Here is a 22,495-nt window from a genome sequence, read left to right as displayed (position 1 = left end):
CATTAACAAAGAATCCCATGCAGACGTGATCTTGAAAAATCAAAATCGTGAAATATACTTTTTCATACCATTGAATAAATAATGAGTATGATTCCACAAAATCACAAGTAGATATACTTGTTTATGCATCTCAAAAGATGATTAGATCATTAACAATTTATATATCATCATAACTTCGAATGTAATCCCAAAAATAATTTGTTTATCTTATCGAATAAAAAAAAGAGTACAAATCAATAAAAAAAAAACTTTTATCAATGACCTCTTCTTAATAACGTTATATAAACATTATTATTATTATTATTATTATTATTATTTTTTACATCTGCAAGCCCTAAAAAAAACCACAAACAAAAATAAGATCTTTGTTAATAGAACAAACCAAAAAAATTATTCACAAATGCAAATAAATCAATGCATTCGCATTTCAACCAAAAGAAAAACAAAAACCAATATACTCCAGAACTATATTATCAAAAACTATATTATGGGAGATCTGAGAATTACCAAATATTAAAATCCCGAATCAGGGTTGAGAGCTTTACAAAGTGAGAAAAAAATAGTTATAAGAAGTTTATAAAATTAAAAAAAGTACCGGAACATCGACAGAGGATTGGAGTTGAGAATTATCAGCAAAAAACTGTCCACCATCATTGTTGACAGTAACATCATTGTTTTCGTTGCTCTGATAATAGTTTTCGTTGCTCTGATAATAAGATCCTTGATTAGAAGAAGAAGAGTTATACCAATCATAATCACCATAATTATTATAGCTATAATTATTCATGATAAAAATATGATGGAATTGAGAGTATGCAATGGATTAGTGACTGAGTAAGTTTTAGGCTTTTAGCAGGAGGTCGAGAAATAGGGTCGTGAATCTAGGAGAAAACAAACGAGAGAATATAGGAGAAGACTAGAAGAGAGAGAAATGTATAATTTCTAAGTAGCCAATTATTATTGTTATGCAAATGCGAGGTTACGACTCTTCTTTGACTACGGTTGCTTCTTTTATAATCACTTCTGCGCCGCATGGTTTTTTTTTTTTTTTTTTTTTTTTTTTTTTCCTGATTTTCTTCAACAAATATTATAGAAGCAATTAGGTTATACAGATTTGTACCTGGAGGTAAAACAAAGGAAGGAGGTGAGGCAAATTTTGAGAGCACTCAACGTAAGTGCCACATAAGCAAATTAAAATGGTTAATATATACCAATGATAATGAATATTTATAATTGTCATGTAAGTATAAACCAATGAATGGATATGGAATGTAAAATTGATTAAAAATATATATATATTTTTTTTCTAAGAGAATTTATCTTAACATTGACAAATGAGAATGGTTTATTATTATATAATTAAACAGTGTGTTAAGGGTAACACCAACTGGCTGTATAATAAAACCCTAATAACCTCTCAATATTCTATCAATAAAAGCAAATTATTATAATTAAATAAATATAACCAATTCCAAAACTCAATTCTCATTTGTTGATTCTTTAATTATGAAATAAATTATGAACCTTTCTTTTATTATATTATAGATTTTAAATGATTTTATTTTTTCTTATGTGACATTTTTTTTTTATGTGACACTTTGAATGATCCCAAAAAAACGTGTAACACTTAAGTGTTTCAGATCTGATGTAGAGGTATTAATTCGAGTATCTGGGTAGGGTGTATTTCAAAGTTTAGTCAAGTTATTTTTTTGTGTCTACGTGTTAAAAGTTGATTATGTATTTTTCAAGTTGATCGGATTAGTTTTTGACATCTTTTACCCTAATAACCCATGGATAAGGTAACGAAGGTGTTACATACTAGATGTTACTTTCTAATAATTAGCACTATTCTAACAATGATTATAATTCCGATTGCTAAAGAAAACAAAAATTGAATAGCCAGTCAAGAATTATGCTTTTTGAAAATCCCTTGTCAAATGAATTTAATGATTAGAATGCTAAGAGCTTAATGATAGGGATTTAGAATAGAAATTACGAAAGTGATGAAACCTGAAAGTGACGCAAATTATATGAAGAAAGCCACGAGTATCGGAAAGTTTTGGCCCACGTATGTGACGGCTGATTTTGACTAACACTTTGCTTCTCTTACTCACCAGCCGTCATGCTCCAAGCCTCCAACCTAAGATTGTACTTCGTAAGATATATCGATTAAAATACCCTTTTAAAGCGATCGCTTAGCTTGTATCAATTAAAAATAAAAAATATCGACCATTGTTTGAGGTCTTGAGGTTGCAAGTTCAAATCTCATTAAAAATACTATAAAACGATTGTTTAGATCGCATCAATTAAAATATTGACTAATGTTTGAGATTGTGAGATCAAATTAGACTCTTTAGGATGAGGATTTATGGCTTATATACACCTCAAAAACAGACTATAATTATATTAAAAGAAATAAAATAATTACAGAAATACCAAGAAGTTGAGATCAATAAAGGGTTTGTTTTTCTCATCTACAAATACAAGCAATTTTAGTTTTAATAGAAAAAGTACTTAAGGATTTTTAGTGTATTAATGAGATTTGAAAGATAAAATTAACTAAAAAAAATATTACTCTTTTACAAAAAAATATTATCTTTTTTTTTTCTTTTAAAGTGATTTAAAGAAAGACAAAAAAATCATAAAAATCAAGTGATCATGTTGAAACCCATTGTACCCCACTTGTGAGTGATCCATATTGGAGAAAGAGGAGAGGTGTTTCACTTTATGAGGTAGAGGAGTTACTCCTACTATTGCCAATTGATTTTAGTATAAATGGAAGCTCCTAATCCTTGTTTGTGGACCGAACTCTCCTCTTCCTTATTCGCGGGTTGCTCAGGTCCATTTCATATTGTTTTAAAATTTAACATGGTATCAGAGCCTAGGTTTGTTGGGCCGTTCTCCCAAACCTTGTTTCTCTTTGTTTCGGGTTGCCTAGGCCCGAACCTAGTTATTTTTATAAGGAAGCTGTAAATTAAATTATGTATTGACAAGGGTTCTTAATGGCAACTGATATATGTTGTGAGGGTAGAGCGAGAGATGTGTATAGCCCTGTCTCATTTGGGAGGAATATAGTAAACAAGACATATATATCTTAGACATTGTAACATAAATAATTTTTTTTTTTTAAAAAAAAGGGGACTTAAAATATTTTAGTTTCTCTTGTTTTGAAACGGAACATTTTATCTTTTGATACCAAAGGAGTAGCATGCAAGACATGTTTCACCTATACATGCACATCACTTGATGATGATGTGTGTACAATGCATCCATGATCCCTTCTATATTTGATATATGAAATTCTAATCTTCATCTCTAGTCTAATTGTATGAATAAATGAACCATTTTTATACACACATAATATATTAATTAGTTCGCATTTAACCACATAATTTTGACAAACTCGCATGACATGAAGTACAATAAGGTAAATTAACGAATCAAATGGACAACTTTAGAATATAGCGCGCCTATATAATTGTACTCATGTAGGAGGATTGCAATTCCAAGATATCAAATTGTCATTTTTTCAATCAAAGTTTGTAAATAAACTATTCAAATAAATATATTAGCCATGTTTTTATTATCCTACAATAACATATAATTTCATGATTAGGGGTCCCTTGACAATTGACATGGGATAAAGAAAATGATGTTACAAGCTATTTTATAAATTTATTTATAAAATTTCTAAAAATACACTTTTAGTTTCCTTTTATATGCACCAATTATTTACAACTCTTATCTTATAGTGGGAAAACTTCAATTCTACACCACCAAAAGAATAAAAATGTTCAAGTTGTAATAGTACAAAGCAATAACTAACTTTATTTAACTTTACATGTATGAAATTTGGAAGACTTCATTCATAGTTTGGACTGATGAACCCATAATTTCCACACCCTGCGCAATCATTAATCATGTGATCGAGATATCGAGTACATGTACTGTAAATTTCACTAAAGTTTTAGTCAACGAATTGAAGTGATCGATTGAAATTTTAGTCTCTTTCGAATGATTAGTTTTTAAAGTGGGGTTAGTTGTTTAAACTGGTAGGACGGCAATCACGTTGTATTGACATTGCCAATTTAAGGTACCTCACTCATCATTTTTTTACCAAGTTATGTAGCAATTCACCATGACCTTACAATGGATTAAAGTTTATACTGAAATACCATAATTTTTCCGTTCTTTTTTTAAATGTACAGTTTGGAGCTTAATTTGTACTTGTCAATTGAAAATTGAACACATATCAGTTATATTCTATGAAAGTCGGTGCACATATCAATTTAATTAGCTAAGCTCTCTTGGCCGGTAATTAATAGTACACAAAAATTATTAATCTTGGAGCTTTAACTACAAATTTAAGCTTTATATAAATTCCTTTGATATGGTATTAAGAGTTAGCATTGTTAAGTAGCTTAGTCACCAGATTTATACATGTGGATTTCGGGTTAGAATAGTTAAAGTTGTGTTAAAATTAAATTGTTGGATTTGGCACTAGTTTGAATAAAATATTATAATAAGATTGGAGTAGTAAAAGTTGGCAAACGAAAAATGTATCAACTTCAAATCAGTACATGTGATCGATCAAGGTCAAGGAAACCATGGAAATAGAGAGGCCATAAATGCATCTCATCAACATACATATTATACACTAGTACACTACAATACACATTATATGCCTTAAACTCATATTTGGTCTATAGACGATATTTTATATATAAATAAGCTCGATTGGAGTTGGAATAATTGACATAAAGTTGGTAAGTCACAATTATATATAGCCAATAACGTCACCATTTTTCATTAAAATAACTCAAATATACGTGCACATTTTGTCAAATCTTTATCATCATGGTTAGTGATCCTGACAAATGAACATATATAGGTCATATCTCATCTCTCAATCAAAAAAATTTAGATGGACCACTAATATGATCCATGCATGCATATAAATGAGCTCATCTAGTTTAATTAACCCCTTATAATATGAGTTTTTGTAATCGACTACACATTCATATTTGCTATAAATCTATAATGGCTTTGTGGTGAAGATCATACTACAAGTCTACAATAACCACTATGACGTACAATCTTTTTTTTATTTTTATTTTTTTTTTAGAACCCATGACGTATAATCTTTGTGTAAAGCACAAAAGAAGAAATAGAACAATACGCGAAATGACACTAAGCTAATCCAATCTTTGCATAAAAAGAACATCACTAATAAAAGAAATTCGTGCGTGCTAATAAAAATATAAGTAGTCCTCTTAAAATATGATAACCTTAATTAGTGTATTTATTTGCAAATCTTGGACGTGCAAACACTTTTATAAGTAGGACATTATTCAATATTCATATTCACACTAGGTTTGAGTGTGACAAAGAGGAAAAAGTCGGCAACTCCAACAAAGAAGAAAGATAAAAGATATAGATAGGCGCATAAACTATGATGAAAATGACATGCTTACAAATTAAATTAGATAGATTAAATTAAAGTGATTTTTGATAGTTTGAAATAAAATCCAATCTACAGTCTCCCAATCATTTATATGATGTTATATAATAACGTCTATTTGTAATAATGATGGAATTTAGGGAACCTTTTATTTTTGTTTTATTTTTTTTGTTTTTGAGGGAATGAGTAGATTTTATGTGCTTGATTGGTCACTTTCCCTTTCTAAATCAGGTACAAAGTTGGACTTAGATTCCGCATGTCATTTTCAATTGTTAGTTTTAGTGGAAATATGACATTTTTTGGTCCCATCTTTAGTTTTTCCCCTCTAAAGCAACACCCTTTCTCCCTAAAAAGAAAATCAAATTTTCCAATCCAAATAAGAAAGGGATTATGATTATATTGCATGGTGATAGATGAAATGAAATTGCTTCAATTGATTTTTGTGGTCTCTAGCTAGTTAATAGAATTAAAATAAAAAATGCTATATTCACAAATTGAAAAATGTCTTATATTTTCTCCCTTATTTTTTTTTTAATTTTTTTTTTTAATAAGTGTCTTGATTTGATCTTTGGATTATTACATGCTTTATTTTGATCACAAAAATATAGTCATGTGGATGTTTATTGGAATTGTCTTATTGTATTATTGTTTTCGAACATTAACATTTATAATCCATACTTATCGAAGATCAATTATTATTTGTCAAAGTTTTGTTACGTCGTAAGTATGTCAAGTCAAAATGGGGCAATTTAAATTGAATGGGGTATTAATTAAAAACAAAGATATATTTTCCTTATCTTATATTTCTTTGCAATCTCATCGAAGTTGTTTAACATTTATTGAGCTTTACTTAACATGCATGATTTTATGTCATCGTTGTTATATAACCCACCTTAATTTTAAGGAACTTATAGTTTTTGTAAGCTAAAATTTATTATAATAAGTTAAGTAGATCAAAGTATAAGTAGCATTTGATTAACTAAATGAGGAAGAAAAGCAATACTTTAGAATGGAGGTTTGGAAACAAAAATGGAGATATTACCTCCACATAATTCCACCCATCTTTAGGTTCACTTGACCCGAGTAGAATACGTGGATCCTTCTAGAGGATACCGTGGAATTGAATATTGAATAAAATGGATCACGCTTCATCAATCATGGGTGGGGCCCATCTTAGATTTGTATTGATGACGGATCAAATCGCAAAGTGCATATTATTAGTTCATTGAACTCAATTTTTTTGATGGGATTAGCACATTTTATGATTTTTGAGCTCCTATTTCATGCATCATGCATTGTGGATTGGTGGGGCCTCAAAATGCTTAGATTTAAGGCACGTGCAATTATTGAAAAACTAAATACTACATCCATCCGTTTAAGATACACTATTTTAATCTTTTGCATTATTCATTTGCTGACAAATAATGTTGATTTATGATAATTTAACTAAGGTTTTACTTATAAATAAAAAAATTTACCTAAAGGTAAATATGTTTGTTGGTTTGGTTTCAATGTATAATTTCAAAATATAATTTAAGTTTACTGTATATATTTTACTAATGGTTAAAGTTGTAATCTCACAAAATAAAAAAAAAATAAAAAAAAAGTCAAAATGATACATCTAAAGTGAATCAGTGGTAGTAAAATTTACCTTAATTTAGCATCGTCATGAATTGACCTATTTATTGGCCCAATCAGGTTAGAGTTGGTGAGGGGTTGATAGTGGATGGGGTCTAAATTCTAAAGAGGGTCACATTTGATTGGAATTTCGTGGATCAAGCCAATGTGGATCACTAAGTCAATAGCAGGTCGTTAATGACGAGCTAACTAATGAGCAACGAAAAAAAATGGAGGTGAGAGAAAAAAAAGTACTCTATAAGCACAAGTGAATAAGAGATTATTCATGTAATTTTTTTTTACATTTTTATTTTATTTTTCTATTTAATTGGACTACATTTTAGCTATGTACCACTATATCCAATAGACTATGTTTAATAAAATATTTGGTTCAATCTCTACACTCATCGGGCTATCCTATCTAATAATTAGGTCTATTAAAAAAATTGTAAGTTTATGAGTAGGTTATGGATGTTTGGATCAAAGACATCCATTAAGCCTGGTAAAATGCGACCTGATTAATAAATTAATGGTTTTAAATTGAATTGGATTATTTTTACAATCTAGATTGAAATTTGGTTGTCCATATCAAACTCGAACCGGTCCATTTCAATGGGGGAAATGGGCCAAACCACCCCATCACCTCATTTTTTATTTATTTAATTTTGATTTTCTGAAATTATTATGAATTTTAAAAAAAATAGAAATTAAAATATTTTATTTTTGAAAAAAAATGCATTTCAGAATTCAAAATTAAAAATGAATTTTAATTAAATTAGACATTGAAAAGTTAAAGATGACATGAGTAAGTACATCCAATCACATCCTACGGTCTTGCCACATAGTTAAGTCTATGGTTCATTGGTTCGTACGACTACTGTAAAATCATCTGTATATGTCGGTTTCATGATTTACACGCATTGCGGGCACAAAATACTACTCCCTCCGTGGTTTTTTAAGTGTTACAGTTTGACCGGTACATAGTTTTAGTCAATTTAATTGACGTAAATAAAATAAGAGGTAAGTGGGGTAGTTGGAGTATTAAAAAATTGTAAAAGAAAGATAGCGAGGTTAATAGTTTATTGAAAAGTAATTAATGTGAGAGGAAAGATATAATAAAAAAAGCAATAGTGGGTTTGGGTGGGTACCATGAGAGGAGAGAGATATAATATTATAATATAGTTTTTTGCCAAAAAAGGAAGTGTAACACTTATTAAAACACGGTTAGATTTGGTAAGTGTAACACTTATTAAAACAATGAAGGAGTAGTAATTACTCATAAACAAAGGACAACTTTGATATGTATGATTGTATGCCCATGCTCTACAACTCTATTAGTCTCTTAACATATTTCCTTCCCTGTTTTTGATGTTTTTTTTCACTAAATATTGGAGTGCGTGACTCATTTTGCTTAATCTACTTAAATGTTTTAATTTTTATGCACCAATTTTTTCTCTTATATTACCCCATTTCCCAAATGTTTGAGATTTTGAGTCCCACTTAAGCACAATTATTCACTCAATAAGTTACAACCCCATTTCATCTTTGGTGGGTTTTGTCCATGCCTTGTTGGAAAACTAAACTATACTGTATTTCAGCTTCTATACAAGATATTTTACCATGCATGTTGAAATATATTGGTGTCTGGTAGGTTTTTTGGTGTTTACTGAATGTTATAACTTGAGCAGCCTTATGTGCATTATCTTTTAACATTGTTGGGTTGGTTTGCTTTGATCAGCCTCACACCCGGCCAAAACTAGTGTATTAATACTTCTTCGCAGTGCTGATTTGTTGCACAATCTAGTCAATTGGATTGTTTTTCCATTCAAGCATAAACCTTGTTTTCTATACTGAAAGCTTCAGATGACTAAAAAGCAGTGCAGTCTAAATTACTAACTCACAAGCATATCACAATTCTACACACTTTTTTTAAAACCCCTTTTGCTTCATTCTTTTCTTCTTTTTTTCAGAATGAGAAAAAGAGAAGAAAATAACAAAAGAACACCAGGTGAAAATGACATGATTTCAAACTTATAACTATGCTATGTGATCAGATCAAAACATGAATTAAATTCAGCAAGTTCCTAGTACCTTGAAGAAGCAAAATCTTCAATGACACAGCAATTTCAACGACTACAAGTAGTTATGTTGCAGAAAGCTGAAATATGCCTCAGGAAATACAATTAACGCATCTCAAGTAATGGATTAAACTAAGTAGATGTGTGCGACAAGCCAACAAGTGTAATTACATACAAAATACAATGGTTAGATGGACTCCTTTGCAAGGTAAACACAACTGGTGTTATCAATCTTTAATGTCATGTTCTTGTATTTGTGCCATTGCTTAGATACAACTAAACTTGAACTCTACTACTGATAATATACAAAGGAAGTTATCAGGTAATAAGAAAATAAATGCAACTCACTAGCAGATGGAAAGCAAGCACAGCAATTGGATACAAATTTCACAGGTTAATCCACATTTGCTTCATATGTTCCAAATCACAAACGTTAAGGTCTTTGCCAACAATCAATAAAAAAAACATCAAATATATGACTTACCACTTTCCAACATTCACTCACGATGTCTGTTGTAAATATCACACCAGGGTTCTTACTGTTCATAGACCTGACTTTTGGAGTAAGGCCTGGTGCAAGAATTTACGGTCAGGAACGAATCTAAATTCTATATGATCCACCAACAACTTATAACAGTTAACGTTGCCTCAACAGGCTAAGCCATCTGCATCAAGGTGCTTGAAAATGCAGTTTAAGGGTGTAATTTACCTGCTACACTCTTTACCATGACCAAAATAGAAGATCAAGACGTTAACTTGAAGTGGAGTAGCTTGATGAGTCAGACAACAGAGTTGATTTTGGCCCTGAATCTTCTCTGAAGATTAAGATTGATGTTCTTGATGGTGACTTTCATGTCGAAGGTAGAAATGATTTAACAGAGATGGAATACACTACATTTATTGTATCTATTTTTATTGTTTTCACGTCTAGATTTGTTTCGTATGAAAAGTGAATCAGGCTGGTTGGATCAATCTGAAATAGCAGCCTAACCAGCTCCAATTGATTGCTAAACCTGATGTTTTTCACACTTTTTGATTCTTTTCTTTTTTTGTCCAGAATGGAAAAACAGAGAAGAAATAAACAAAAGACAGCATGTTAAAATGAACTGATTCTTGGCTTAAAACGCGAGTTCAGTTCAGCTTACATACAGTACCCTGACGAAGCAAAATTACACTAAAATAACAATGATTTCAATGGCTTGTTATTCTACAGACCAGAAAGCTAAAACAAGCCTCAGGAAATTCAAATAACACATTTCCAGCGAATGGAACAAAACTTAGTAGATCCTACTGTACAATAATTGCATCGTATACCATGTGTAATTTAATTATGTAAATGGGAAAATTGACCCCTTTGCAAAAAAAAAATTAAGAAGACTGATGTTATCACAGGCATATGCTCCAAATCACAGGCATTAAGGTTATTGCCTACAATCGATTGAAACACATTAAGCACGTGACTTACAAATTTCACTTGCGATGGCTGTTTTCTCAGCTCTGTCACATACTCACATGCTCACAGCTGATCCCATATGCTTTACTCGTAGCTCCTTCCACCTTTGCTACTATCACAAACTCAGTTCTAAAAAAACTTTTTCAGCAAATCCTTGTCTGCATCACTGATATTTGGATCAGTGAGTAAGCCCACAAATGATGATATAGTGTGATTATCAGCAGCAAACTCTTTGTTTCTCATTAAGGTGACAAGCTCTAAAGCTCTCCTAACATCTTTTCCATTTATAAATCCTCTAATAATTGTATTGAAGGTACATTCATTTGAAAAGCATCCATTGTCCTCCATATTCTTCAACAGTTCATCGGCTTTAGCTAGCAACCCTTCTTTACAAAACCCTTTTATCATTATGGTGTAAGCACGCACATCATGCAGCCCTTTAGTTGTGAGAAAGGAGAAAATGTCCACTGCTTCTCTAAGGCGATTAGCTTCACACAAACCATCTATTAGGATTCTGTATGTAACCATATTAGGGACCACTCCAGTATTCTCCATTTGCTTCAGTGTTGCGATTGCCTCATCTATTTTTGCATTCCTACACATGCCATCAAGCAATGAGCTCCAAGTAAAGATATTTGGCTTTAGTCCATGAGCTTCCATTTCCTTGAAAAACTGGTGTGCAAGCTTGAGCTGGTTGTCTTTGCACAAGGCATCTATAAGAGTGCTGTACGTGATAACATCAGGGGATAATCCGTTACAATGCATCTCTTGGAGCAGACCAAGAGCTTTGTCTATCTTTTTAGACTTGCAATAGCCATTGATTAAGCTGTTGTAAGTAACAACATTAGGTTTGCAACCATTTTCAACCATCAAATCCATAAGCTTTTCAGCTTCATCCATCTCACCACGTAAACAATATCCATCTAACAGTGCGCTGTAAGTGATGATATTGGGAACCAATCCTATCTTAGTCATGTATTCAAAAATGTCCCGTGCTTCACCAACCTTACCATCTTTACAATACATGTCAATGAACATGCTGTAGGTCTCAATGTCAGGAGTTATGTTGTTCCTCAACATCTCAGTCAGCATTTCTTGGGCCTCTTTCTGTTGCCCCAAAGTGCACATACCTCGAATTAAGGTAGTATAGGTGACAACATTAGGGGAAATTCCCTTGACTTTCATCTCCTTGAAAAGATGGAGAGCCTGAGGTAATCAATGGTCTTTACAGAGGCTATCAATGATGGTGTTATATATGACAACATTAGGCATACAATGTCCATAAGACTCCATATTTGTAAGGAGTTTGAGAGCACCAGCATTATCACCGGACCTACATAGACCTTTGAACATAGAACCATAAGTGACTAATGTGGGTTGGAGGCCAAGCTTGAGAGTTTTATCCAACAAATGAATGGCTTTGTTGAATTGATTAGAATGAATGAAGCCATTGATGAGAGTAGTAAAGGTGACAATGTTAGGTTGAAAACCAAGTTTGATAATGTTAGCGAGAACAGAGAACCCAAAATCAACAAAGTTCAAACGACAGTAGCAATTAGCGAGGATGGTAAGGGAGTAATGATCTGCACGAAGACCCAAGAAATGGAGGTGCCTATAAAGAGAAATGAATGCTGCATGTGTAAGAACCTGTGATAATTCTGCTCCCCAATATTACAAGTGTAAAAATTGGATCGTCACAGGGTCATTAAAAGGCGAAGGCCATGACCAAAGAAAGACACACAAAGCACGCAATCAGCAAAGCTGAGTACATACAAGCTGCAAAATAAATTAAGAAATCCATAACCTGCTACTAATAATCAATCATCATGCATCATTAAATTATAGACTCAACACACGACTCAACTATTTATATTACTAAGACTCCATTAATTAATAATAGGTAAATCATTATTTTTATTCATTGGATTACGCAATAGACAAGGTTGTCCAACCCATGCTCCATTTGGAACATCAATAAAAGAAAAACCCCATGCCTCCTTTCGGAAACATCAATAAACATCTAACGACCACAGGCGCGACTCCGTGACCGTAGTTAGTATGAGATCTCACCTAACTCCTAGTTTTGAAAAATATTTGAAATAAGAGACTCGTAGATCAGACGGCCTCGAGAAAAGTACACGGCTAATACCCCATGTACCCCAACCCCTAATTGTCATTACTCCAGAAGTGCACCAATCCAGAGTTTTATTGCTCATCCATCTTGCACTTTACGTGATTTACAGGTTTAGACTTGGTGATGACTCATATGCATAACAATACAATCAATCCAATATCAATTCAATCAAGTAAAACAACTTTTCAATTTCAATTCTTGATTTATTAGTGGCAAGCAACATTTATTATTTATTCCTTTACTACCTCGGTGTATAAACACCTTGAGTGCATAAGGCACCCCAAAACCTCAACCTCGTCTTAGAAGACTCAAATTCTTCCTTTACTCATCCTGCTTGCATAATCATGAATGAGTAATAAATTAATCATTACACCAATCATATACCTTTGCCTCTAAGCGCACCTTGCATAATTAGAGCACAAATAATACTTGTAATATAAAATAGTGCACGTCATACGAAATTCACAATGTATAACCAAACAATTTAACTCAGTCATCCCTATACATGATACTAAGTTCTCGATCTGTCGTCCTTAAACATGCACCTAAAAGAAAGGTTTCGTAACTTGTACGTACCTTGAGCAAACGAATTGGTATGCCACTTTACTAACTAGAAATCACCTTCAATAAACTCCTCTCCTAAGCCAAATAATAACATCTCAATCAATACCCAATCAATCAAATTTACAGCAATACTAACTTACTTTAAAACCTTCAAAATCCAAATCAAACAACACTTTAAAACCTTCCCTTTTGTTAAAATTAAAGGCTTATATATAGTTCTTTAAATTTTTCTTCATAAAAACCTTAAAATACACTCTTATACATGAAATTACAGTAAGTTCAAAGTCTAATAAAAATCTAAAAATTATATAAAAACCCCTAAAAATCTCCCTTTTAATAGGTAATCACACCCTTTTATTAAAATCACAATTATACTACTTTAAATAAAATTCCAGCATTTTAAACTAATCGAAAACCACTTCAAAACTTCATCAAAATACATCTTTATACTTAAGTTATCCATAGAAAAATTAAATTATCTCTTACCCTTTAAACTCAAGGATAAAATTTTAAAAAAACTTCGTTAAAAACCAAAAACTGCCCGAAAATCATATTTAGAGGCTGAATTTGGCCACGAGAGGGTGGTGCTCACTACAAAAGGTAGTGAGTCTTTCTTAAAACGTTGTTTCCACATGGAAAACACTACTTTTTTGTCAAAATCGGATGAGTTTAGAACCTGATCGGGATTAAAACGGGATTAATATTAACGAACGGAAATCTAAAAATTAAAACACGAATCTAAGTGTTCAAAATAATCTGGAATTAAGTTAAACTAATCAGTAGTTATAATCACCAAAATTTCAAAACATCATTACTATAAAAGCCCTAAATCAATTGTTCATAAAAACCCTAAAATCATGATTTTCAATAAATTGAAACCCTAGGTTTATAATTCATAAAAAATGAAATTTATAACATAAATATAATCTGAAATTTATAATCTTTATACCATTAAAATATAATTTGATACTAAAAATATAATCTTTATACTAAAATCAAAACCCAAAACAATTAAATTAACATTAAGCAAAATAATGAAACAAAGAAGGATGAAAATAAGACTAAACTTTTTGTGTGGGAAATTTTTGGAGATTCATGGGGTATTTATAGGAGAGAATTATTGTAGGGTAAAAAAAAAAATTGGGCCTCATAAAAATAATGGGTCGATTAAGTAAACAAATGGGTTAGGCTTGTGTGATTGGACATAAATTGTAGAATAAAGATGCATAAAATAATTTGTTCAAATAATTTTCGACCCAGATTAATAATTTGAAACTTTTGAAATTAAATTATGAAAAAAAACAAAAAAATATTATAAATAAAATAAATTTTCATTTATAAAATATTTAAAAATACGGGGGATTACACCCTATTATCATTGCGCTACCCTACCCAATAACCACCTCTACCCACGAGTATACTACTACTAATGCTTCGCCGGTCAACACTTAAGAGTAGAGGGGAGGGGGCAAGGGCAAATTTAGTTGGTAGGACTAGGAATGACAACGGATCGGATTCGGGTCGGATTTGGCTAAATCCAAATCCGATCCGTTTAGTAAACGGACCCTGGATTCGGATCCGAATCCGAGTCCGAATCCGAAAAGTCCGAGTCCGAATCCGATCCGACTCGTAATTTTCGGATCCGAATCCGGTCCGTTTATACGGACCCCCGAAATGATTCGATTAATTTTTTTATTTTGTAATGTCATATACCTATAATTTCTTGTATTGTCATACCAAGGTAAGTATAATTATAACATGTTTAAATAATGCACTAAGTTACATAACAAAATTTTGCAACAAACAAGCAAACAATTGTCTCAAGTTATAAAGCATATGCTCATAGTATCGGATTCGGACTCGGATCGGACTCCGTCGGACTTTGCGTAGGGTCCAAATCCGATCCGCCTCCTATTCGGATTCGGATCTATTTTATCGAATTCGGATTCGAACTAATTTTAAACGGATTCGAATCGAACTCGGATTAAATTGCCATCCCTAGGTAGGACTCAAACATGAGTTGTGAACGTGAGTTCCCCACAAACTTAATACGTAGTAGTTTATAATACGAGTACTAACATACTCCGTATTGTAGGGTATACTACGGAGCAATACATTAGATTTGATAAATTTAATCCTTCTCTTTTACGGAGTACTTCTCTTTCCCTTTGGAGCTCTTCACTTATACGCTGCACCTCTATCTCCTCCGTTGAAGCGTACTCTGATTTCTCCATTATAGCGACTTCTGAAGGTATGATTTTATTTTTCAATTATCTTTTAATCATTGAATATCAATTTCACACTATTGTTAATTTAGTTTTCAGTATAGTCAATTAGGGTTCTTCTTTGGTGGACTATTGGACTAATGATTATAATTACTAAATATATGAAGGTTTATAACGAGCTTTTTTGTTGCTAGAAATCGTTGATATTCTTAACTAAGATGAATCTTATTCGATTTTTTTAAGCTCTAATTTGATAATGGAGTCGAATTTGGTTGCTAATGTGTTGCGGGATTTTGTTTATAACCCTTTAATCTTAAGAAATTACTATGAAAATGGATCTTTTCTACTTGTAACATGGCTCAGGGATGGAAATGTATGAATTTGGATTCACAAAATTGAACTACGAGTAGTTCATAATGTAAATTTAAAATCTTTACATATTAGAATTAATTAACCAAAATGGGCATGTAAAAGGTAAAATCTTTGAATATTAGAATTATTTAACCAAAATGGGTATGTAGTTATTAATATTAAACTTCGAAATTAGGGAATGTTACAAATTTTCGAGAACAAAGGAAGTATATGTATATTGATTTCAAAACATGAAGACTTATTGGGTTCAAGTGTAATTTATTTTAAGTTATTGTATTTGCATAAGCGCAGACTGGAATAAGTAGTTTTGATATGTATTTTGGATTAGGCTTTTGATTTCATTGTATTTGTTTGAAGATTTCGTATTCGTAAGCAAGATTCTTGCATCTGCCACTGGAAAGCTTAAGCATTGTCAATGGCAAATGACAGTGAGAAGATGGAGGTAAAAGGAGATGAAGAAAATGGACAAGTAGTGACTCCATGGGAAGTATCCGCCAAAGAAGGCGGCAAAATTGACTATGATAAACTAATCGACCAGCTTGGATGCCAACGTCTTGATTCTACTCTTATCGAACGTGTTGAACACCTCACTGGTCGTCCTGCCCACGTCTTCCTCCACCGTGGCGTCTTCTTCGCTCACCGGTCTTTCTTTCTCTCCTCTTTATATTTCTTTAATTTTGCTGATTAATTGCCTGATTTTTGGTGTTTGATTGATTTCCTGATGTTGTAGTGATTTGAGTGAGATACTTGATGCATACGAAAGAGGTGAGAAGTTTTACTTGTATACTGGTCGAGGACCTTCCTCTGAAGCGCTGCATTTGTGGCATTTGGTACCTTTCATGTTCACAAAGTACTATTTTCTCTCTCCTTTTCTAGTTTTAGTATAAGTTATTGTTTCTTGATTTTTTAATACTGTCTCATGGGCTCTTGCCATTCAGAGTTGTGTTTTCATGGTCATACTCTTTTGTTGATCTGCTTTCTTACTGGAGCCTTGATTTCCTTTATACTTGTAGCTTAAAATGGTCGAGTTGATGCCCTGTCAATTGACCCCTCTACGCTGTTGTCAATGGTATCCAATATTGTGTTATTAGGATGAGCTCTAATTAGAATTTTGGAGTGAAATAAGCTATTTCAAACTGTCTCCTGCATTCGTTTCTTATACAGCAAATCATTTGAATTTTTTTATTGATTGATTTTTGCTTCTGATTGATACTTTTTGTGGGTGCAGGCAGCTCCTGCCTTTTCCAGTTCATTCCCTCACCTATTTGCTGGCCAAGATAATGTTCGGTGTTTGATTCCTTGTGCAATTGACCAGGTTGATTCTTTTTACCTGGTCTAATCATAATTTTTCTTTTTTATTTTTATAATTTTGAGTAATCGTTCATTCTGCTTTTACTGGTTTGCTTGTTTTAATTGGTTGCTTACATTGATTTGCATTGGGCCTCAAATCTTGTAATTTTTGTCTTGTTGAGCATTGACTGAAATTCCAGCATGATGTTAGATTTAAGCTGAATTTATGATCGGGTCATGATGGGTTTTAACTTTTTTTTTGAAAGATGATGGGTTTGAACTTAGGGTTAGGACATTTTGGCAATTTCATCAGTGTTATCCTCTTCTGAATTTTCCACCCTTTTGCTTTTTCTTATTGAAGAGGTGTGTGTGTGTGTGTGTGTGTGTGTGGAGAGAGTGAGAGTGAGTGAATGTCTGGGCTATTTTCCTGAGTCCTGGAGGATGTCAAGCCCAGGTCTTGATTTGCTTAGTGTTCGAACAGGAGTCAGGGGCACTGTACTGTTAAGACCTTGGTGCAGAGGTGCGAGGTCCCTGGTATGTCTCTTAGATCGGACTTTTCTTTTCTAGGCTCCAGGCTAGAGAAAGGCCTCCCAAGATTGCTTTACTTTTATTAAAATTTTCGTTCCAGTCCCCCTGTCATCTGAAAGTAACACCTGATAAAGGAGATCCTCTCCCTGATCCTCACGTTCGTTTTCCCTTACTAGCGACTAACCTATAATGCTCTGTTACCAGGTCTGATTGTTTATTTTGCAGATCGTCTTCTTAGGTTGGGCCTTGAAAGTGTCTATTCTTATTATTCCTCTACTTCTCTAGTTCTATGCTGAGAGAAATTTGTCCTGCTTTCCATTTTGTCAGTTTCCAGGATCCTTACTTCAGAATGGCAAGAGATGTTGCTCCTCGGATAGGATATCGAAACCTGCATTGATCGAGTCTTCCTTCTTTCCTGCACTTCAGGTAATTTTGACACATGATATGAACATGTCGTGTGCTTTTTGAGGAGTTTATGGTCATGATGTTTGGGGAATGTAGGATTTTAAGTGATTTAATTCATTGTATCATACTAATCTTTGTAGTCATTCTGATGAAATATGAAATAGTTTCTCTTATGATGAGAATTATTGATAATGGCGGATTATTTATTACTTAATTTTAATTTCTTGTTCCTAGGTAAAAATAATCTGGTATTACTTTGGCTAAAAATATCCTTATTATTATAATATTATGCATAGAAACAACTTGCCTTGCTAATTTCTGTTCTAGTTGGTCTCTGATTATAAGGTCTATTAGAATGTATTCATATATACACACATGATAAATAAGGTCTATTAGAATGTATTCTTATATTTACAGTAGCACCATGATACTTCCTGCGTTCCATTAAGCTCTTTTGCATTAACTAGCTGGTGGAAAATTGGTCCCTTTTGACTTTTTGGATAGAAAAAAGAATGTTGTTTAGAAACATGGATGTTATTTAATAGATTTAGTGGAACAACATGATGGGGTAAGGAAGAATAAAAGAGGTTTTTTTTTTTTTTGCCAAACATGATATTATATAAAATAAGAACATGGACTTTAAGGTATCAGGTGAAAACTTAACAATGATGAGGGAGTATATGAGACCATGTATTACTATGCTTTTTCAATAGTATGATAGTTTGTTTTATTTTAGTTGTATGTTTGTTCACCTATCTAGCACGAATCATACAACTCCACTGTATTACTGTCTCTAGGTCGTTTGGATGGTAAGTCGGGGCTCCTTGGAGCACCTGTCTGAAGTTGTGGGAATTTATATGTGTTGAAAATTTATGCTTTTGTTAAATGCAAATTGGGTAAAGTCATATTTCTACTGTATCTGTAATTTGTATACTTGGCTGTGGAATGTTTTTTTTATTTTTTTTAATTTTTTGTTTTATTTTAATTTTTTGTTTTTATTGTTTTCTTCTCATTAGCCAAAGCTTATACATGTTTATTAGTTGGATTTCTCCATACCAATTTCATGTTACTTCTCTTCCCATCCAAAAAAAAAAAAAAGAAAAAAAAAGAAAAAAAGATGTTACTTCTCTACAAGATTATTTGTTATGAATACGACTTCATGCTTAAAATGAGAAACTCTTTAAATGCTTTGAATATTTCAGGGCGAGGCTGGCAAAATGTCTGGAAGTGATCCTAATTCTGCCATATATGTGACTGATACTGCAAAAGACATCAAAATTAAGGTTTGTAATTTACTCCTCAGCCACTACCTCGTAAATCTTTCTGGGGCACTGACTGAATAATATGTCAAACTAAGCTGTAACTTTATAAATATCCAAGGGAAGAAGGCATTCCCCATTGTTTAGGAGGAATATATGCGACTATATATCACCTTGAGCGGTTGGATCACAGAGTTATAAGATGTTTCATAGGTCTAGGGAATTTGATTTAGAAAAGAGTTATCAGGACTAAATACATTGATCCTTATGTCTAATAATTCAGAATAAACTAGTACTCTCCTTTTTTCTAATAATAGGGTACATTTGATCAGGGGTCATTTTTTTATGAAATTGAGTTAAAATGCCACAGCAATACTTCATTTCATTTAAAATTAATTACTTTCTTTATCATGTAGACAATATTTTTGCGTGGCTTATTTTAGAAATGTGGTCTATTATTCAAGGATGAGGTATCCAAAACTATTTTGTAGGGAAGGGGTAGGAGTGTTTAAGTTCTTCCTGGATAAGTATATCTGTAATCTCTAAAGGAGCTTATGCATGGCTATCCTATCTTGCTAAGTACTAAGCTTTAGCACTATTTCATCTGCTTTATTTTTGGATCGTTAGACTCTCTTTTGCTGCTGCAGGTGAATCGATATGCTTTTTCTGGCGGGCAAGATTCTATTTAAAATCACCGAAAGTATGGAGCTAATTTAGAGGTACTTCGCTGATAATTTTTTTTGTTGCGTTTAGTTGCTTACTGTATTGGATTAGTGACCTGTGCTAGAAGCTGAAAAGGTTCTCACTAGCTATTTTGGAAACCATGATGTATTTGGTGATGAAAGTAGTGTCATGGAGTACAATGATGTTACTTTCATCTTTTTAATCGTCAATCCTGTTTTTGGTAGCTATTCTTTATCCAACAGTACAACATGTCTTATTATTGTAGGCCATTGCTGCATCCATGTACCTAGAAGAATGGCATATAATATTCCTTTTTTCTTTTGCTGTACCGCCTTTGTTCAAAGGATTTGCTCTTCAATGTTTGTACAAATTTTTTGCTCTCTGTTGGTGTCCTCTTTCCTTGTCTGTATAGTTGTTCGCTGTAATGGCAGGATGAAGTGTAATTTTAAAACTAGACAATGCTGTATGTGATGGTGAACTTGATTCTTTGTTTTAGCTCCAATATATAATATTGCTCTCATTGTTAATCAGGTAGACATACCAGTCAAGTATCTGGGAGTTTTTTTTGGAGGATGATGCTGAGCTTGAGCATGTTAAAATAGTAAGATAACCATCACATTGGTCCATGTATCTAGATCCTTTTAACAATAGGGACTTCCACTTTTTATCATCATATTTCTTCTTCCTCCTGATAAAATGCTAAAGCTTTATTCCTTCAGGAATATGGTGCTGGAAGGATGCTGACAGGTGAGGTAAAGAAGCGGCTCATTGATGTTTTGTCAGAGATGGTTGAAACTTGAAAGACATCAACGAGCTCGGGCCGCTGAAAACTGATGAGGTGAGCTTTTTATGTGGAATTGCTACCTTCTAATCTGAATTGTTAGGGAGGTTTTTTTTTTTTTTTTTTTTTTTTTTTTTGGGTGAACTTCATGTAATGTTGTTAATTGTTCTGAACCACAGCAGAAACAGTGTATTGCGAGTGATGACTTATTATTTGCTGTGCTTTTCGATATATAGAAATTAATCTGAGTTCCACCAGAGCAGTTATAAAATGTATATTATAGTTTTTACTTGACCATAATTTCTATAAATGTGAAAAGTCAATAATGACCAAATACATCTTCACAAGATCTTCCAGTGTGGAAAAGCAACTTTAGTCATTGTAAATACATCTTCACAAGATTTTCCAGTGTGGAAAAGCAAATTAGTCATTGTATGGATGTGGAGTCCTCTCCTGTAGTAATCGTGTACATGATGACTTTTACCTGTAGATGTACTGGTGGAGTTCATGGTTGTCCTTGTTCCCTTGGACAACCTGAGTAACACAACCCTCAAACATACATGCAAGAAGAAACGGGGTGAATATAGGGAAAATCTGTGGTATGACTTGGGAAAATTGTTGAACCAATTGGTAGTCATGAAAATATGTGGTCATTCTTGATCTCTCACCTGTACTTGAGATTCTGGTTATTTCTAGTTACGGTCCCCTTTAAAATTGTCAGCTTACGTCTGCTTGGATTTACTATTTGCTTCTTTTACAACAAGCCCTTGTAGTAGTCAAATTATCCTTTTCTAACAATGCTCTTTTGACTTCCAGATGGTGGATGCTTTCATGGCCGCGAGGCCTCTTCCTCACATGTTTGACTAATGGGGGGAAACCAATGAAATTTGTGTTACAAGTGTGAGATTTTGCAATGGTTACTGGTTTAGAACGTTTATTTACGCAGTCATTCAAAATCGAAGGATTTTTGGACTACAGTACATATACATCAATTTTGAAGCTCTGATACATGTTGGCAACCATCTGGTGTCTTTAAACAGTTGATTCAATGGATTGTTTGGGAAATCATCTAACCCAGTGTTTTTCTATGCAATCTTCAGTAGAGAAGTAGGTTGTTATCAAGTTTTCTCTGTAGTTTATGATATTCTGATGAAGCTTGATACCACATTGCGCCTTTTGGCCTCAAGGGATAAGGAAGATAGCCTTTAGTTTGTCGATCTATGAAAAGTAGACTGGACATGCAACTCCACTGTTTCTGTATACTGTATTTGATGTTCTGAACAAGGATAGGCATGGTCGCATGGATGTATTTTATCTTACAGCAAAGCCAAAACCAGGATATTGTTAATGACTTGAAACTAAATTTATACTTCCTCAGTTCATCCGGGTTTATTTATTTATCTAAAACATTTGCTTTTTCACCAAAACTAAGATTTGTTTTTGTATTCGTATAAAAATTGAGAGATAAAAGTAAAAGGTGAAAGTTTTTTTTTTTTTTTTTTTTTTTTTTTTGAGAAAAGTAAAAGGTGAAAGTTTGTAAAAGATAATATATGTGAAAAGTTATGATACTCCTGTAGTTGAAGTCCTTGAAGACACTAAAATTATACGAAGTACATAAAGGTGGTATAATATTTTCTTCACAAT

At 32.7% G+C, this 22,495-nt stretch overlaps 2 pseudogenes across 1 annotated transcript; one reads left to right on the top strand and one right to left on the bottom strand.

Moving 5' to 3' along the window:
- Positions 1 to 10,738: 10,738 nt before the first annotated feature.
- On the bottom strand, positions 10,739 to 15,541 carry LOC145603819 (uncharacterized; annotated as a pseudogene).
- A 778-nt stretch (positions 15,542 to 16,319) lies between these two features.
- Positions 16,320 to 22,295, top strand: LOC145603818 (tryptophan--tRNA ligase, cytoplasmic-like; annotated as a pseudogene). Its single transcript, XR_014104910.1, has 9 exons — positions 16,320 to 16,546; positions 16,635 to 16,734; positions 17,133 to 17,219; positions 18,057 to 18,148; positions 19,330 to 19,410; positions 20,034 to 20,105; positions 20,602 to 20,671; positions 20,790 to 20,908; positions 21,668 to 22,295. The product of XR_014104910.1 is annotated as a tryptophan--tRNA ligase, cytoplasmic-like (transcript).
- The last annotated feature ends 200 nt before the right edge of the window (positions 22,296 to 22,495 follow it).

The sequence above is a fragment of the Chenopodium album genome, chromosome 22 (genome assembly GCF_948465745.1).
Source record: "Chenopodium album chromosome 22, dcCheAlbu1.1, whole genome shotgun sequence".
Taxonomy (NCBI): Eukaryota; Viridiplantae; Streptophyta; class Magnoliopsida; order Caryophyllales; family Amaranthaceae; genus Chenopodium; species Chenopodium album.
This window is presented reverse-complemented; position numbering and strand designations above follow the sequence as displayed.